Consider the following 19,803-nt stretch of genomic DNA (forward strand, 5'->3'; position numbering starts at 1 on the left):
TGGGGATTTGGCCTAAAACATGATTTTGGACAATGTTCATGGAACTCAGCTTGAAACGTACTTGCAGACTTAAAAACCCTTGCCTATTGTAGATCGCGCCAGTCCTTCCAGTGCTGAACGAAAAACAATGATTTTGGACCCTGTTTTCATGCGAAATGGCTAAAATAAATATTTCACGTTTGTTTCACTCAAACAGTGTCTCCTGTCATATGCTGAACTGGTCGCATTGGGGATTTGGCCTAAAACATGATTTTGGACAATGTTCATGGAACTCAGCTTGAAACGTACTTGCAGACTTAAAAACCCTTGCCTATTGTAGATCGCGCCTGTCCTTCCAGTGCTGAACGAAAAACAATGATTTTGGACCCTGTTTTCATGCGAAATGGCTAAAAGAAATGTTTCACGTTTGTTTCACTCAAACAGTGTCTCCTGTCATATGATGAACTGGTCGCATTGTGGATTTGGCCTAAAACATGATTTTGGACAATGTTCATGGAACTCAGCTTGAAACGTACTTGCAGACTTAAAAACCCTTGCCTATTGTAGATCGCGCCTGTCTTTCCAGTGCTGATCGAAAAACAATGATTTTGGACCCTGTTTTCATGCGAAATGGCTAAAAGAAATGTTTCACGTTTGTTTCACTCAAACAGTGTCTCCTGTCATATGCTGAACTGGTCGCATTGTGGATTTGGCCTAAAACATGATTTTGGACAATGTTCATGGAACTCAGCTTGAAACGTACTTGCAGACTTAAAAACCCTTGCCTATTGTAGATCGCGCCTGTCCTTCCAGTGCTGAACGAAAAACAATGATTTTGGACCCTGTTTTCATGCGAAATGGCTAAAATAAATGTTTCACGTTTGTTTCACTCAAACAGTGTCTCCTGTCATATGCTGAACTGGTCGCATTGTGGATTTGGCCTAAAACATGATTTTGGACAATGTTCATGGAACTCAGCTTGAAACGTACTTGCAGACTTAAAAACCCTTGCCTATTGTAGATCGCGCCTGTCCTTCCAGTGCTGAACGAAAAACAATGATTTTGGACCCTGTTTTCATGCGAAATGGCTAAAATAAATGTTTCACGTTTGTTTCACTCAAACAGTGTCTCCTGTCATATGCTGAACTGGTCGCATTGGGGATTTGGCCTAAAACATCATTTTGGACAATGTTCATGGAACTCAGCTTGAAACGTACTTGCAGACTTAAAAACCCTTGCCTATTGTAGATCGCGCCTGTCCTTCCAGTGCTGAACGAAAAACAATGATTTTGGACCCTGTTTTCATGCGAAATGGCTAAAAGAAATGTTTCACGTTTGTTTCACTCAAACAGTGTCTCCTGTCATATGCTGAACTGGTTGCATTGGGGATTTGGCCTAAAACATGATTTTGGACAATGTTCATGGAACTCAGCTTGAAACGTACTTGCAGACTTAAAAACCCTTGCCTATTGTAGATCGCGCCAGTCCTTCCAGTGCTGAACGAAAAACAATGATTTTGGACCCTGTTTTCATGCGAAATGGCTAAAATAAATATTTCACGTTTGTTTCACTCAAACAGTGTCTCCTGTCATATGCTGAACTGGTCGCATTGGGGATTTGGCCTAAAACATGATTTTGGACAATGTTCATGGAACTCAGCTTGAAACGTACTTGCAGACTTAAAAACCCTTGCCTATTGTAGATCGCGCCTGTCCTTCCAGTGCTGAACGAAAAACAATGATTTTGGACCCTGTTTTCATGCGAAATGGCTAAAAGAAATGTTTCACGTTTGTTTCACTCAAACAGTGTCTCCTGTCATATGATGAACTGGTCGCATTGTGGATTTGGCCTAAAACATGATTTTGGACAATGTTCATGGAACTCAGCTTGAAACGTACTTGCAGACTTAAAAACCCTTGCCTATTGTAGATCGCGCATGTCCTTCCAGTGCTGAACGAAAAACAATGATTTTGGACCCTGTTTTCATGCGAAATGGCTAAAATAAATATTTCACGTTTGTTTCACTCAAACAAAGTCTCCTGTCATATGCTGAACTGGTCGCATTGTGGATTTGGCCTAAAACATGATTTTGGACAATGTTCATGGAACTCAGCTTGAAACGTACTTGCAGACTTAAAAACCCTTGCCTATTGTAGATCGCGCCTGTCCTTCCAGTGCTGAACGAAAAACAATGATTTTGGACCCTGTTTTCATGCGAAATGGCTAAAATAAATGTTTCACGTTTGTTTCACTCAAACAGTGTCTCCTGTCATATGCTGAACTGGTCGCATTGGGGATTTGGCCTAAAACATCATTTTGGACAATGTTCATGGAACTCAGCTTGAAACGTACTTGCAGACTTAAAAACCCTTGCCTATTGTAGATCGCGCCTGTACTTCCAGTGCTGAACGAAAAACAATGATTTTGGACCCTGTTTTCATGCGAAATGGCTAAAAGAAATGTTTCACGTTTGTTTCACTCAAACAGTGTCTCCTGTCATATGCTGAACTGGTTGCATTGGGGATTTGGCCTAAAACATGATTTTGGACAATGTTCATGGAACTCAGCTTGAAACGTACTTGCAGACTTAAAAACCCTTGCCTATTGTAGATCGCGCCTGTCCTTCCAGTGCTGAATGAAAAACAATGATTTTGGACCCTGTTTTCATGCGAAATGGCTAAAAGAAATGTTTCACGTTTGTTTCACTCAAACAGTGTCTCCTGTCATATGCTGAACTGGTTGCATTGGGGATTTGGCCTAAAACATGATTTTGGACAATGTTCATGGAACTCAGCTTGAAACGTACTTGCAGACTTAAAAACCCTTGCCTATTGTAGATCGCGCCAGTCCTTCCAGTGCTGAACGAAAAACAATGATTTTGGACCCTGTTTTCATGCGAAATGGCTAAAATAAATATTTCACGTTTGTTTCACTCAAACAGTGTCTCCTGTCATATGCTGAACTGGTCGCATTGGGGATTTGGCCTAAAACATGATTTTGGACAATGTTCATGGAACTCAGCTTGAAGCGTACTTGCAGACTTAAAAACCATTGCCTATTGTAGATCGCGCCTGTCCTTCCAGTGCTGAACGAAAAACAATGATTTTGGACCCTGTTTTCATGCGAAATGGCTAAAATAAATGTTTCACGTTTGTTTCACTCAAACAGTGTCTCCTGTCATATGCTGAACTGGTCGCATTGGGGATTTGGCCTAAAACATGATTTTGGACAATGTTCATGGAACTCAGCTTGAAACGTACTTGCAGACTTAAAAACCCTTGCCTATTGTAGATCGCGCATGTCCTTCCAGTGCTGAACGAAAAACAATGATTTTGGACCCTGTTTTCATGCGAAATGGCTAAAATAAATATTTCACGTTTGTTTCACTCAAACAAAGTCTCCTGTCATATGCTGAACTGGTCGCATTGGGGATTTGGCCTAAAACATGATTTTGGACAATGTTCATGGAACTCAGCTTGAAGCGTACTTGCAGACTTAAAAACCCTTGCCTATTGTAGATCGCGCCTGTCTTTCCAGTGCTGATCGAAAAACAATGATTTTGGACCCTGTTTTCATGCGAAATGGCTAAAAGAAATGTTTCACGTTTGTTTCACTCAAACAGTGTCTCCTGTCATATGCTGAACTGGTCGCATTGTGGATTTGGCCTAAAACATGATTTTGGACAATGTTCATGGAACTCAGCTTGAAACGTACTTGCAGACTTAAAAACCCTTGCCTATTGTAGATCGCGCCTGTCCTTCCAGTGCTGAACGAAAAACAATGATTTTGGACCCTGTTTTCATGCGAAATGGCTAAAATAAATGTTTCACGTTTGTTTCACTCAAACAAAGTCTCCTGTCATATGCTGAACTGGTCGCATTGGGGATTTGGCCTAAAACATGATTTTGGACAATGTTCATGGAACTCAGCTTGAAGCGTACTTGCAGACTTAAAAACCCTTGCCTATTGTAGATCGCGCCTGTCTTTCCAGTGCTGATCGAAAAACAATGATTTTGGACCCTGTTTTCATGCGAAATGGCTAAAAGAAATGTTTCACGTTTGTTTCACTCAAACAGTGTCTCCTGTCATATGCTGAACTGGTCGCATTGTGGATTTGGCCTAAAACATGATTTTGGACAATGTTCATGGAACTCAGCTTGAAACGTACTTGCAGACTTAAAAACCCTTGCCTATTGTAGATCGCGCCTGTCCTTCCAGTGCTGAACGAAAAACAATGATTTTGGACCCTGTTTTCATGCGAAATGGCTAAAATAAATGTTTCACGTTTGTTTCACTCAAACAGTGTCTCCTGTCATATGCTGAACTGGTCGCATTGGGGATTTGGCCTAAAACATCATTTTGGACAATGTTCATGGAACTCAGCTTGAAACGTACTTGCAGACTTAAAAACCCTTGCCTATTGTAGATCGCGCATGTCCTTCCAGTGCTGAACGAAAAACAATGATTTTGGACCCTGTTTTCATGCGAAATGGCTAAAATAAATGTTTCACGTTTGTTTCACTCAAACAAAGTCTCCTGTCATATGCTGAACTGGTCGCATTGGGGATTTGGCCTAAAACATGATTTTGGACAATGTTCATGGAACTCAGCTTGAAGCGTACTTGCAGACTTAAAAACCCTTGCCTATTGTAGATCGCGCCTGTCTTTCCAGTGCTGATCGAAAAACAATGATTTTGGACCCTGTTTTCATGCGAAATGGCTAAAAGAAATGTTTCACGTTTGTTTCACTCAAACAGTGTCTCCTGTCATATGCTGAACTGGTCGCATTGTGGATTTGGCCTAAAACATGATTTTGGACAATGTTCATGGAACTCAGCTTGAAACGTACTTGCAGACTTAAAAACCCTTGCCTATTGTAGATCGCGCCTGTCCTTCCAGTGCTGAACGAAAAACAATGATTTTGGACCCTGTTTTCATGCGAAATGGCTAAAATAAATGTTTCACGTTTGTTTCACTCAAACAGTGTCTCCTGTCATATGCTGAACTGGTCGCATTGGGGATTTGGCCTAAAACATCATTTTGGACAATGTTCATGGAACTCAGCTTGAAACGTACTTGCAGACTTAAAAACCCTTGCCTATTGTAGATCGCGCCTGTACTTCCAGTGCTGAACGAAAAACAATGATTTTGGACCCTGTTTTCATGCGAAATGGCTAAAAGAAATGTTTCACGTTTGTTTCACTCAAACAGTGTCTCCTGTCATATGCTGAACTGGTTGCATTGGGGATTTGGCCTAAAACATGATTTTGGACAATGTTCATGGAACTCAGCTTGAAACGTACTTGCAGACTTAAAAACCCTTGCCTATTGTAGATCGCGCCTGTCCTTCCAGTGCTGAATGAAAAACAATGATTTTGGACCCTGTTTTCATGCGAAATGGCTAAAAGAAATGTTTCACGTTTGTTTCACTCAAACAGTGTCTCCTGTCATATGCTGAACTGGTTGCATTGGGGATTTGGCCTAAAACATGATTTTGGACAATGTTCATGGAACTCAGCTTGAAACGTACTTGCAGACTTAAAAACCCTTGCCTATTGTAGATCGCGCCAGTCCTTCCAGTGCTGAACGAAAAACAATGATTTTGGACCCTGTTTTCATGCGAAATGGCTAAAATAAATATTTCACGTTTGTTTCACTCAAACAGTGTCTCCTGTCATATGCTGAACTGGTCGCATTGGGGATTTGGCCTAAAACATGATTTTGGACAATGTTCATGGAACTCAGCTTGAAGCGTACTTGCAGACTTAAAAACCATTGCCTATTGTAGATCGCGCCTGTCCTTCCAGTGCTGAACGAAAAACAATGATTTTGGACCCTGTTTTCATGCGAAATGGCTAAAATAAATGTTTCACGTTTGTTTCACTCAAACAGTGTCTCCTGTCATATGCTGAACTGGTCGCATTGGGGATTTGGCCTAAAACATGATTTTGGACAATGTTCATGGAACTCAGCTTGAAACGTACTTGCAGACTTAAAAACCCTTGCCTATTGTAGATCGCGCATGTCCTTCCAGTGCTGAACGAAAAACAATGATTTTGGACCCTGTTTTCATGCGAAATGGCTAAAATAAATATTTCACGTTTGTTTCACTCAAACAAAGTCTCCTGTCATATGCTGAACTGGTCGCATTGGGGATTTGGCCTAAAACATGATTTTGGACAATGTTCATGGAACTCAGCTTGAAGCGTACTTGCAGACTTAAAAACCCTTGCCTATTGTAGATCGCGCCTGTCTTTCCAGTGCTGATCGAAAAACAATGATTTTGGACCCTGTTTTCATGCGAAATGGCTAAAAGAAATGTTTCACGTTTGTTTCACTCAAACAGTGTCTCCTGTCATATGCTGAACTGGTCGCATTGTGGATTTGGCCTAAAACATGATTTTGGACAATGTTCATGGAACTCAGCTTGAAACGTACTTGCAGACTTAAAAACCCTTGCCTATTGTAGATCGCGCCTGTCCTTCCAGTGCTGAACGAAAAACAATGATTTTGGACCCTGTTTTCATGCGAAATGGCTAAAATAAATGTTTCACGTTTGTTTCACTCAAACAAAGTCTCCTGTCATATGCTGAACTGGTCGCATTGGGGATTTGGCCTAAAACATGATTTTGGACAATGTTCATGGAACTCAGCTTGAAGCGTACTTGCAGACTTAAAAACCCTTGCCTATTGTAGATCGCGCCTGTCTTTCCAGTGCTGATCGAAAAACAATGATTTTGGACCCTGTTTTCATGCGAAATGGCTAAAAGAAATGTTTCACGTTTGTTTCACTCAAACAGTGTCTCCTGTCATATGCTGAACTGGTCGCATTGTGGATTTGGCCTAAAACATGATTTTGGACAATGTTCATGGAACTCAGCTTGAAACGTACTTGCAGACTTAAAAACCCTTGCCTATTGTAGATCGCGCCTGTCCTTCCAGTGCTGAACGAAAAACAATGATTTTGGACCCTGTTTTCATGCGAAATGGCTAAAATAAATGTTTCACGTTTGTTTCACTCAAACAGTGTCTCCTGTCATATGCTGAACTGGTCGCATTGGGGATTTGGCCTAAAACATCATTTTGGACAATGTTCATGGAACTCAGCTTGAAACGTACTTGCAGACTTAAAAACCCTTGCCTATTGTAGATCGCGCATGTCCTTCCAGTGCTGAACGAAAAACAATGATTTTGGACCCTGTTTTCATGCGAAATGGCTAAAATAAATGTTTCACGTTTGTTTCACTCAAACAAAGTCTCCTGTCATATGCTGAACTGGTCGCATTGGGGATTTGGCCTAAAACATGATTTTGGACAATGTTCATGGAACTCAGCTTGAAGCGTACTTGCAGACTTAAAAACCCTTGCCTATTGTAGATCGCGCCTGTCTTTCCAGTGCTGATCGAAAAACAATGATTTTGGACCCTGTTTTCATGCGAAATGGCTAAAAGAAATGTTTCACGTTTGTTTCACTCAAACAGTGTCTCCTGTCATATGCTGAACTGGTCGCATTGTGGATTTGGCCTAAAACATGATTTTGGACAATGTTCATGGAACTCAGCTTGAAACGTACTTGCAGACTTAAAAACCCTTGCCTATTGTAGATCGCGCCTGTCCTTCCAGTGCTGAACGAAAAACAATGATTTTGGACCCTGTTTTCATGCGAAATGGCTAAAAGAAATGTTTCACGTTTGTTTCACTCAAACAGTGTCTCCTGTCATATGCTGAACTGGTTGCATTGGGGATTTGGCCTAAAACATGATTTTGGACAATGTTCATGGAACTCAGCTTGAAACGTACTTGCAGACTTAAAAACCCTTGCCTATTGTAGATCGCGCCTGTCCTTCCAGTGCTGAATGAAAAACAATGATTTTGGACCCTGTTTTCATGCGAAATGGCTAAAAGAAATGTTTCACGTTTGTTTCACTCAAACAGTGTCTCCTGTCATATGCTGAACTGGTTGCATTGGGGATTTGGCCTAAAACATGATTTTGGACAATGTTCATGGAACTCAGCTTGAAACGTACTTGCAGACTTAAAAACCCTTGCCTATTGTAGATCGCGCCAGTCCTTCCAGTGCTGAACGAAAAACAATGATTTTGGACCCTGTTTTCATGCGAAATGGCTAAAATAAATATTTCACGTTTGTTTCACTCAAACAGTGTCTCCTGTCATATGCTGAACTGGTCGCATTGGGGATTTGGCCTAAAACATGATTTTGGACAATGTTCATGGAACTCAGCTTGAAGCGTACTTGCAGACTTAAAAACCCTTGCCTATTGTAGATCGCGCCTGTCCTTCCAGTGCTGAACGAAAAACAATGATTTTGGACCCTGTTTTCATGCGAAATGGCTAAAATAAATATTTCACGTTTGTTTCACTCAAACAGTGTCTCCTGTCATATGCTGAACTGGTCGCATTGTGGATTTGGCCTAAAACATGATTTTGGACAATGTTCATGGAACTCAGCTTGAAACGTACTTGCAGACTTAAAAACCCTTGCCTATTGTAGATCGCGCCTGTCCTTCCAGTGCTGAACGAAAACCAATGATTTTGGACCCTGTTTTCATGTGAAATGGCTAAAATAAATATTTCACGTTTGTTTCACTCAAACAGTGTCTCCTGTCATATGCTGAACTGATCACATTGGGGATTTGGCCTAAAACATGATTTTGTACAATGTTCATGGAACTCAGCTTGAAACGTACTTGCAGACTTAAAAACCCTTGCCTATTGTAGATCGCGCATGTCCTTCCAGTGCTGAACGAAAAACAATGATTTTGGACCCTGTTTTCATGCGAAATGGCTAAAAGAAATGTTTCACGTTTGTTTCACTCAAACAGTGTCTCCTGTCATATGCTGAACTGGTCGCATTGTGGATTTGGCCTAAAACATGATTTTGGACAATGTTCATGGAACTCAGCTTGAAACGTACTTGCAGACTTAAAAACCCTTGCCTATTGTAGATCGCGCCTGTCCTTCCAGTGCTGAACGAAAAACAATGATTTTGGACCCTGTTTTCATGCGAAATGGCTAAAATAAATGTTTCACGTTTGTTTCACTCAAACAGTGTCTCCTGTCATATGCTGAACTGGTCGCATTGGGGATTTGGCCTAAAACATCATTTTGGACAATGTTCATGGAACTCAGCTTGAAACGTACTTGCAGACTTAAAAACCCTTGCCTATTGTAGATCGCGCCTGTCCTTCCAGTGCTGAACGAAAAACAATGATTTTGGACCCTGTTTTCATGCGAAATGGCTAAAAGAAATGTTTCACGTTTGTTTCACTCAAACAGTGTCTCCTGTCATATGCTGAACTGGTTGCATTGGGGATTTGGCCTAAAACATGATTTTGGACAATGTTCATGGAACTCAGCTTGAAACGTACTTGCAGACTTAAAAACCCTTGCCTATTGTAGATCGCGCCTGTCCTTCCAGTGCTGAATGAAAAACAATGATTTTGGACCCTGTTTTCATGCGAAATGGCTAAAAGAAATGTTTCACGTTTGTTTCACTCAAACAGTGTCTCCTGTCATATGCTGAACTGGTTGCATTGGGGATTTGGCCTAAAACATGATTTTGGACAATGTTCATGGAACTCAGCTTGAAACGTACTTGCAGACTTAAAAACCCTTGCCTATTGTAGATCGCGCCAGTCCTTCCAGTGCTGAACGAAAAACAATGATTTTGGACCCTGTTTTCATGCGAAATGGCTAAAATAAATATTTCACGTTTGTTTCACTCAAACAGTGTCTCCTGTCATATGCTGAACTGGTCGCATTGGGGATTTGGCCTAAAACATGATTTTGGACAATGTTCATGGAACTCAGCTTGAAGCGTACTTGCAGACTTAAAAACCCTTGCCTATTGTAGATCGCGCCTGTCCTTCCAGTGCTGAACGAAAAACAATGATTTTGGACCCTGTTTTCATGCGAAATGGCTAAAATAAATATTTCACGTTTGTTTCACTCAAACAGTGTCTCCTGTCATATGCTGAACTGGTCGCATTGTGGATTTGGCCTAAAACATGATTTTGGACAATGTTCATGGAATTCAGCTTGAAACGTACTTGCAGACTTAAAAACCCTTGCCTATTGTAGATCGCGCCTGTCCTTCCAGTGCTGAACGAAAACCAATGATTTTGGACCCTGTTTTCATGTGAAATGGCTAAAATAAATATTTCACGTTTGTTTCACTCAAACAGTGTCTCCTGTCATATGCTGAACTGATCACATTGGGGATTTGGCCTAAAACATGATTTTGTACAATGTTCATGGAACTCAGCTTGAAACGTACTTGCAGACTTAAAAACCCTTGCCTATTGTAGATCGCGCATGTCCTTCCAGTGCTGAACGAAAAACAATGATTTTGGACCCTGTTTTCATGCGAAATGGCTAAAATAAATGTTTCACGTTTGTTTCACTCAAACAAAGTCTCCTGTCATATGCTGAACTGGTCGCATTGGGGATTTGGCCTAAAACATGATTTTGGACAATGTTCATGGAACTCAGCTTGAAGCGTACTTGCAGACTTAAAAACCCTTGCCTATTGTAGATCGCGCCTGTCTTTCCAGTGCTGATCGAAAAACAATGATTTTGGACCCTGTTTTCATGCGAAATGGCTAAAAGAAATGTTTCACGTTTGTTTCACTCAAACAGTGTCTCCTGTCATATGCTGAACTGGTCGCATTGTGGATTTGGCCTAAAACATGATTTTGGACAATGTTCATGGAACTCAGCTTGAAACGTACTTGCAGACTTAAAAACCCTTGCCTATTGTAGATCGCGCCTGTCCTTCCAGTGCTGAACGAAAAACAATGATTTTGGACCCTGTTTTCATGCGAAATGGCTAAAATAAATGTTTCACGTTTGTTTCACTCAAACAGTGTCTCCTGTCATATGCTGAACTGGTCGCATTGGGGATTTGGCCTAAAACATCATTTTGGACAATGTTCATGGAACTCAGCTTGAAACGTACTTGCAGACTTAAAAACCCTTGCCTATTGTAGATCGCGCCTGTCCTTCCAGTGCTGAACGAAAAACAATGATTTTGGACCCTGTTTTCATGCGAAATGGCTAAAAGAAATGTTTCACGTTTGTTTCACTCAAACAGTGTCTCCTGTCATATGCTGAACTGGTTGCATTGGGGATTTGGCCTAAAACATGATTTTGGACAATGTTCATGGAACTCAGCTTGAAACGTACTTGCAGACTTAAAAACCCTTGCCTATTGTAGATCGCGCCTGTCCTTCCAGTGCTGAATGAAAAACAATGATTTTGGACCCTGTTTTCATGCGAAATGGCTAAAAGAAATGTTTCACGTTTGTTTCACTCAAACAGTGTCTCCTGTCATATGCTGAACTGGTTGCATTGGGGATTTGGCCTAAAACATGATTTTGGACAATGTTCATGGAACTCAGCTTGAAACGTACTTGCAGACTTAAAAACCCTTGCCTATTGTAGATCGCGCCAGTCCTTCCAGTGCTGAACGAAAAACAATGATTTTGGACCCTGTTTTCATGCGAAATGGCTAAAATAAATATTTCACGTTTGTTTCACTCAAACAGTGTCTCCTGTCATATGCTGAACTGGTCGCATTGGGGATTTGGCCTAAAACATGATTTTGGACAATGTTCATGGAACTCAGCTTGAAGCGTACTTGCAGACTTAAAAACCCTTGCCTATTGTAGATCGCGCCTGTCCTTCCAGTGCTGAACGAAAAACAATGATTTTGGACCCTGTTTTCATGCGAAATGGCTAAAATAAATATTTCACGTTTGTTTCACTCAAACAGTGTCTCCTGTCATATGCTGAACTGGTCGCATTGTGGATTTGGCCTAAAACATGATTTTGGACAATGTTCATGGAATTCAGCTTGAAACGTACTTGCAGACTTAAAAACCCTTGCCTATTGTAGATCGCGCCTGTCCTTCCAGTGCTGAACGAAAACCAATGATTTTGGACCCTGTTTTCATGTGAAATGGCTAAAATAAATATTTCACGTTTGTTTCACTCAAACAGTGTCTCCTGTCATATGCTGAACTGATCACATTGGGGATTTGGCCTAAAACATGATTTTGTACAATGTTCATGGAACTCAGCTTGAAACGTACTTGCAGACTTAAAAACCCTTGCCTATTGTAGATCGCGCATGTCCTTCCAGTGCTGAACGAAAAACAATGATTTTGGACCCTGTTTTCATGCGAAATGGCTAAAATAAATGTTTCACGTTTGTTTCACTCAAACAAAGTCTCCTGTCATATGCTGAACTGGTCGCATTGGGGATTTGGCCTAAAACATGATTTTGGACAATGTTCATGGAACTCAGCTTGAAGCGTACTTGCAGACTTAAAAACCCTTGCCTATTGTAGATCGCGCCTGTCTTTCCAGTGCTGATCGAAAAACAATGATTTTGGACCCTGTTTTCATGCGAAATGGCTAAAAGAAATGTTTCACGTTTGTTTCACTCAAACAGTGTCTCCTGTCATATGCTGAACTGGTCGCATTGTGGATTTGGCCTAAAACATGATTTTGGACAATGTTCATGGAACTCAGCTTGAAACGTACTTGCAGACTTAAAAACCCTTGCCTATTGTAGATCGCGCCTGTCCTTCCAGTGCTGAACGAAAAACAATGATTTTGGACCCTGTTTTCATGCGAAATGGCTAAAATAAATGTTTCACGTTTGTTTCACTCAAACAGTGTCTCCTGTCATATGCTGAACTGGTCGCATTGGGGATTTGGCCTAAAACATCATTTTGGACAATGTTCATGGAACTCAGCTTGAAACGTACTTGCAGACTTAAAAACCCTTGCCTATTGTAGATCGCGCCTGTCCTTCCAGTGCTGAACGAAAAACAATGATTTTGGACCCTGTTTTCATGCGAAATGGCTAAAAGAAATGTTTCACGTTTGTTTCACTCAAACAGTGTCTCCTGTCATATGCTGAACTGGTTGCATTGGGGATTTGGCCTAAAACATGATTTTGGACAATGTTCATGGAACTCAGCTTGAAACGTACTTGCAGACTTAAAAACCCTTGCCTATTGTAGATCGCGCCTGTCCTTCCAGTGCTGAACGAAAAACAATGATTTTGGACCCTGTTTTCATGCGAAATGGCTAAAATAAATATTTCACGTTTGTTTCACTCAAACAGTGTCTCCTGTCATATGCTGAACTGGTCGCATTGGGGATTTGGCCTAAAACATGATTTTGGACAATGTTCATGGAACTCAGCTTGAAGCGTACTTGCAGACTTAAAAACCCTTGCCTATTGTAGATCGCGCCTGTCCTTCCAGTGCTGAACGAAAAACAATGATTTTGGACCCTGTTTTCATGCGAAATGGCTAAAATAAATATTTCACGTTTGTTTCACTCAAACAGTGTCTCCTGTCATATGCTGAACTGGTCGCATTGTGGATTTGGCCTAAAACATGATTTTGGACAATGTTCATGGAACTCAGCTTGAAACGTACTTGCAGACTTAAAAACCCTTGCCTATTGTAGATCGCGCCTGTCCTTCCAGTGCTGAACGAAAACCAATGATTTTGGACCCTGTTTTCATGTGAAATGGCTAAAATAAATATTTCACGTTTGTTTCACTCAAACAGTGTCTCCTGTCATATGCTGAACTGATCACATTGGGGATTTGGCCTAAAACATGATTTTGTACAATGTTCATGGAACTCAGCTTGAAACGTACTTGCAGACTTAAAAACCATTGCCTATTGTAGATCGCGCCTGTCCTTCCAGTGCTGAACGAAAAACAATGATTTTGGACCCTGTTTTCATGCGAAATGGCTAAAATAAATATTTCACGTTTGTTTCACTCAAACAGTGTCTCCTGTCATATGCTGAACTGATCACATTGGGGATTTGGCCTAAAACATGATTTTGTACAATGTTCATGGAACTCAGCTTGAAACGTACTTGCAGACTTAAAAACCCTTGCCTATTGTAGATCGCGCCTGTCCTTCCAGTGCTGAACGAAAAACAATGATTTTGGACCCTGTTTTCATGCGAAATGGCTAAAAGAAATGTTTCACGTTTGTTTCACTCAAACAGTGTCTCCTGTCATATGCTGAACTGGTTGCATTGGGGATTTGGCCTAAAACATGATTTTGGACAATGTTCATGGAACTCAGCTTGAAACGTACTTGCAGACTTAAAAACCCTTGCCTATTGTAGATCGCGCCAGTCCTTCCAGTGCTGAACGAAAAACAATGATTTTGGACCCTGTTTTCATGCGAAATGGCTAAAATAAATATTTCACGTTTGTTTCACTCAAACAGTGTCTCCTGTCATATGCTGAACTGGTCGCATTGGGGATTTGGCCTAAAACATGATTTTGGACAATGTTCATGGAACTCAGCTTGAAACGTACTTGAAGACTTAAAAACCCTTGCCTATTGTAGATCGCGCCTGTCCTTCCAGTGCTGAACGAAAAACTATGATTTTGGACCCTGTTTTCATGCGACATGGCTAAAAGAAATGTTTCACGTTTTTTTTCACTCAAACAGTGTCTCCTGTCATATGCTGAACTGGTCGCATTGTGGATTTGGCCTAAAACATGATTTTGGACAATGTTCATGGAACTCAGCTTAAAACGTACTTGCAGACTTAAAAACTCTTGCCTATTGTAGAGCGCGCCTGTCCTTCCAGTGCTGAACGAAAAACAATGATTTTGGACCCAGTTTTCATGCGAAATGGCTAAAAGAAATGTTTCACGTTTGTTTCACTCAAACAGTGTCTCCTGTCATATGCTGAACTGGTCGCATTGTGGATTTGGCCTAAAACATGAATTTTGGACAATGTTCATGGAACTCAGCTTGAAACGTACTTGCAGACTTAAAAACCCTTGCCTATTGTAGAGCGCGCCTGTCCTTCCAGTGCTGAACGAAAAACAATGATTTTGGACCCTGTTTTCATGCGAAATGGCTAAAAGAAATGTTTCACGTTTGTTTCACTCAAACAGTGTCTCCTGTCATATGCTGAACTGGTCGCATTGTGGATTTGGCCTAAAACATGATTTTGGACAATGTTCATGGAACTCAGCTTAAAACGTACTTGCAGACTTAAAAACCCTTGCCTATTGTAGAGCGCGCCTGTCCTTCCAGTGCTGAACGAAAACCAATGATTTTGGACCCTGTTTTCATGCGAAATGGCTAAAAGAAATGTTTCACGTTTGTTTCACTCAAACAGTGTCTCCTGTCATATGCTGAACTGGTCGCATTGTGGATTTGGCCTAAAACATGATTTTGGACAATGTTCATGGAACTCAGCTTAAAACGTACTTGCAGACTTAAAAACTCTTGCCTATTGTAGAGCGCGCCTGTCCTTCCAGTGCTGAACGAAAAACAATGATTTTGGACCCAGTTTTCATGCGAAATGGCTAAAAGAAATGTTTCACGTTTGTTTCACTCAAACAGTGTCTCCTGTCATATGCTGAACTGATCACATTGGGGATTTGGCCTAAAACATGATTTTGGACAATGTTCATGGAACTCAGCTTGAAACGTACTTGCAGACTTAAAAACCCTTGCCTATTGTAGATCGCGCATGTCCTTCCAGTGCTGAACGAAAAACAATGATTTTGGACCCTGTTTTCATGCGAAATGGCTAAAATAAATATTTCACGTTTGTTTCACTCAAACAAAGTCTCCTGTCACATGCTGAACTGGTCGCATTGGGGATTTGGCCTAAAACATTATTTTGGACAATGTTCATGGAACTCAGCTTGAAGCGTACTTGCAGACTTAAAAACCCTTGCCTATTGTAGATCGCGCCTGTCCTTCCAGTGCTGAACGAAAAACAATGATTTTGGACCCTGTTTTCATGCGAAATGGCTAAAATAAATGTTTCACGTTTGTTTCACTCAAACAGTGTCTCCTGTCATATGCTGAACTGGTCGCATTAGGGATTTGGCCTAAAACATCATTTTGGACAATGTTCATGGAACTCAGCTTGAAACGTACTTGCAGACTTAAAAACCCTTGCCTATTGTAGATCGCGCCTGTCCTTCCAGTGCTGAACGAAAAACAATGATTTTGGACCCTGTTTTCATGCGAAATGGCTAAAAGAAATGTTTCACGTTTGTTTCACTCAAACAGTGTCTCCTGTCATATGCTGAACTGGTTGCATTGGGGATTTGGCCTAAAACATGATTTTGGACAATGTTCATGGAACTCAGCTTGAAACGTACTTGCAGACTTAAAAACCCTTGCCTATTGTAGATCGCGCCAGTCCTTCCAGTGCTGAACGAAAAACAATGATTTTGGACCCTGTTTTCATGCGAAATGGCTAAAATAAATATTTCACGTTTGTTTCACTCAAACAGTGTCTCCTGTCATATGCTGAACTGGTCGCATTGGGGATTTGGCCTAAAACATGATTTTGGACAATGTTCATGGAACTCAGCTTGAAACGTACTTGAAGACTTAAAAACCCTTGCCTATTGTAGATCGCGCCTGTCCTTCCAGTGCTGAACGAAAAACTATGATTTTGGACCCTGTTTTCATGCGACATGGCTAAAAGAAATGTTTCACGTTTTTTTTCACTCAAACAGTGTCTCCTGTCATATGCTGAACTGGTCGCATTGTGGATTTGGCCTAAAACATGATTTTGGACAATGTTCATGGAACTCAGCTTAAAACGTACTTGCAGACTTAAAAACCCTTGCCTATTGTAGAGCGCGCCTGTCCTTCCAGTGCTGAACGAAAAACAATGATTTTGGACCCTGTTTTCATGCGAAATGGCTAAAAGAAATGTTTCACGTTTGTTTCACTCAAACAGTGTCTCCTGTCATATGCTGAACTGGTCGCATTGTGGATTTGGCCTAAAACATGAATTTTGGACAATGTTCATGGAACTCAGCTTGAAACGTACTTGCAGACTTAAAAACCCTTGCCTATTGTAGAGCGCGCCTGTCCTTCCAGTGCTGAACGAAAAACAATGATTTTGGACCCTGTTTTCATGCGAAATGGCTAAAAGAAATGTTTCACGTTTGTTTCACTCAAACAGTGTCTCCTGTCATATGCTGAACTGGTCGCATTGTGGATTTGGCCTAAAACATGATTTTGGACAATGTTCATGGAACTCAGCTTAAAACGTATTTGCAGACTTAAAAACCCTTGCCTATTGTAGATCGCGCCTGTCCTTCCAGTGCTGAACGAAAAACAATGATTTTGGACCCTGTTTTCATGCGACATGGCTAAAAGAAATGTTTCACGTTTGTTTCACTCAAACAGTGTCTCCTGTCATATGCTGAACTGGTCGCATTGTGGATTTGGCCTAAAACATGATTTTGGACAACGTTCATGTAACTCAGCTTGAAACGTACTTGAAGACTTAAAAACCCTTGCCTATTGTAGATCGCGCCTGTCCTTCCAGTGCTGAACGAAAAACTATGATTTTGGACCCTGTTTTCATGCGACATGGCTAAAAGAAATGTTTCACGTTTTTTTTCACTCAAACAGTGTCTCCTGTCATATGCTGAACTGGTCGCATTGTGGATTTGGCCTAAAACATGATTTTGGACAATGTTCATGGAACTCAGCTTAAAACGTACTTGCAGACTTAAAAACCCTTGCCTATTGTAGAGCGCGCCTGTCCTTCCAGTGCTGAACGAAAACCAATGATTTTGGACCCTGTTTTCATGCGAAATGGCTAAAAGAAATGTTTCACGTTTGTTTCACTCAAACAGTGTCTCCTGTCATATGCTGAACTGGTCGCATTGTGGATTTGGCCTAAAACATGATTTTGGACAATGTTCATGGAACTCAGCTTAAAACGTACTTGCAGACTTAAAAACTCTTGCCTATTGTAGAGCGCGCCTGTCCTTCCAGTGCTGAACAAAAAACAATGATTTTGGACCCAGTTTTCATGCGAAATGGCTAAAAGAAATGTTTCACGTTTGTTTCACTCAAACAGTGTCTCCTGTCATATGCTGAACTGGTCGCATTGTGGATTTGGCCTAAAACATGATTTTGGACAATGTTCATGGAACTCAGCTTAAAACGTACTTAAAAACCCTTGCCTATTGTAGAGCGCGCCTGTCCTTCCAGTGCTGAACGAAAAACAATGATTTTGGACCCTGTTTTCATGCGAAATGGCTAAAAGAAATGTTTCACGTTTGTTTCACTCAAACAGTGTCTCCTGTCATATGCTGAACTGGTCGCATTGTGGATTTGGCCTAAAACATGATTTTGGACAATGTTCATGGAACTCAGCTTAAAACGTATTTGCAGACTTAAAAACCCTTGCCTATTGTAGATCGCGCCTGTCCTTCCAGTGCTGAACGAAAAACAATGATTTTGGACCCTGTTTTCATGCGAAATGGCTAAAAGAAATGTTTCACGTTTGTTTCACTCAAACAGTGTCTCCTGTCATATGCTGAACTGGTCGCATTGTGGATTTGGCCTAAAACATGATTTTGGACAACGTTCATGTAACTCAGCTTGAAACGTACTTGAAGACTTAAAAACCCTTGCCTATTGTAGATCGCGCCTGTCCTTCCAGTGCTGAACGAAAAACAATGATTTTGGACCCTGTTTTCATGCGAAATGGCTAAAATAAATGTTTCACGTTTGTTTCACTCAAACAGTGTCTCCTGTCATATGCTGAACTGGTCGCATTAGGGATTTGGCCTAAAACATCATTTTGGACAATGTTCATGGAACTCAGCTTGAAACGTACTTGCAGACTTAAAAACCCTTGCCTATTGTAGATCGCGCCTGTCCTTCCAGTGCTGAACGAAAAACAATGATTTTGGACCCTGTTTTCATGCGAAATGGCTAAAAGAAATGTTTCACGTTTGTTTCACTCAAACAGTGTCTCCTGTCATATGCTGAACTGGTTGCATTGGGGATTTGGCCTAAAACATGATTTTGGACAATGTTCATGGAACTCAGCTTGAAACGTACTTGCAGACTTAAAAACCCTTGCCTATTGTAGATCGCGCCAGTCCTTCCAGTGCTGAACGAAAAACAATGATTTTGGACCCTGTTTTCATGCGAAATGGCTAAAATAAATATTTCACGTTTGTTTCACTCAAACAGTGTCTCCTGTCATATGCTGAACTGGTCGCATTGGGGATTTGGCCTAAAACATGATTTTGGACAATGTTCATGGAACTCAGCTTGAAACGTACTTGAAGACTTAAAAACCCTTGCCTATTGTAGATCGCGCCTGTCCTTCCAGTGCTGAACGAAAAACTATGATTTTGGACCCTGTTTTCATGCGACATGGCTAAAAGAAATGTTTCACGTTTTTTTTCACTCAAACAGTGTCTCCTGTCATATGCTGAACTGGTCGCATTGTGGATTTGGCCTAAAACATGATTTTGGACAATGTTCATGGAACTCAGCTTAAAACGTACTTGCAGACTTAAAAACCCTTGCCTATTGTAGAGCGCGCCTGTCCTTCCAGTGCTGAACGAAAAACAATGATTTTGGACCCTGTTTTCATGCGAAATGGCTAAAAGAAATGTTTCACGTTTGTTTCACTCAAACAGTGTCTCCTGTCATATGCTGAACTGGTCGCATTGTGGATTTGGCCTAAAACATGAATTTTGGACAATGTTCATGGAACTCAGCTTGAAACGTACTTGCAGACTTAAAAACCCTTGCCTATTGTAGAGCGCGCCTGTCCTTCCAGTGCTGAACGAAAAACAATGATTTTGGACCCTGTTTTCATGCGAAATGGCTAAAAGAAATGTTTCACGTTTGTTTCACTCAAACAGTGTCTCCTGTCATATGCTGAACTGGTCGCATTGTGGATTTGGCCTAAAACATGATTTTGGACAATGTTCATGGAACTCAGCTTAAA

This window comes from Coregonus lavaretus (assembly GCF_964263955.1).
Source record: "Coregonus lavaretus genome assembly, chromosome: 6".
Lineage (NCBI taxonomy): Eukaryota > Metazoa > Chordata > Actinopteri > Salmoniformes > Salmonidae > Coregonus > Coregonus lavaretus.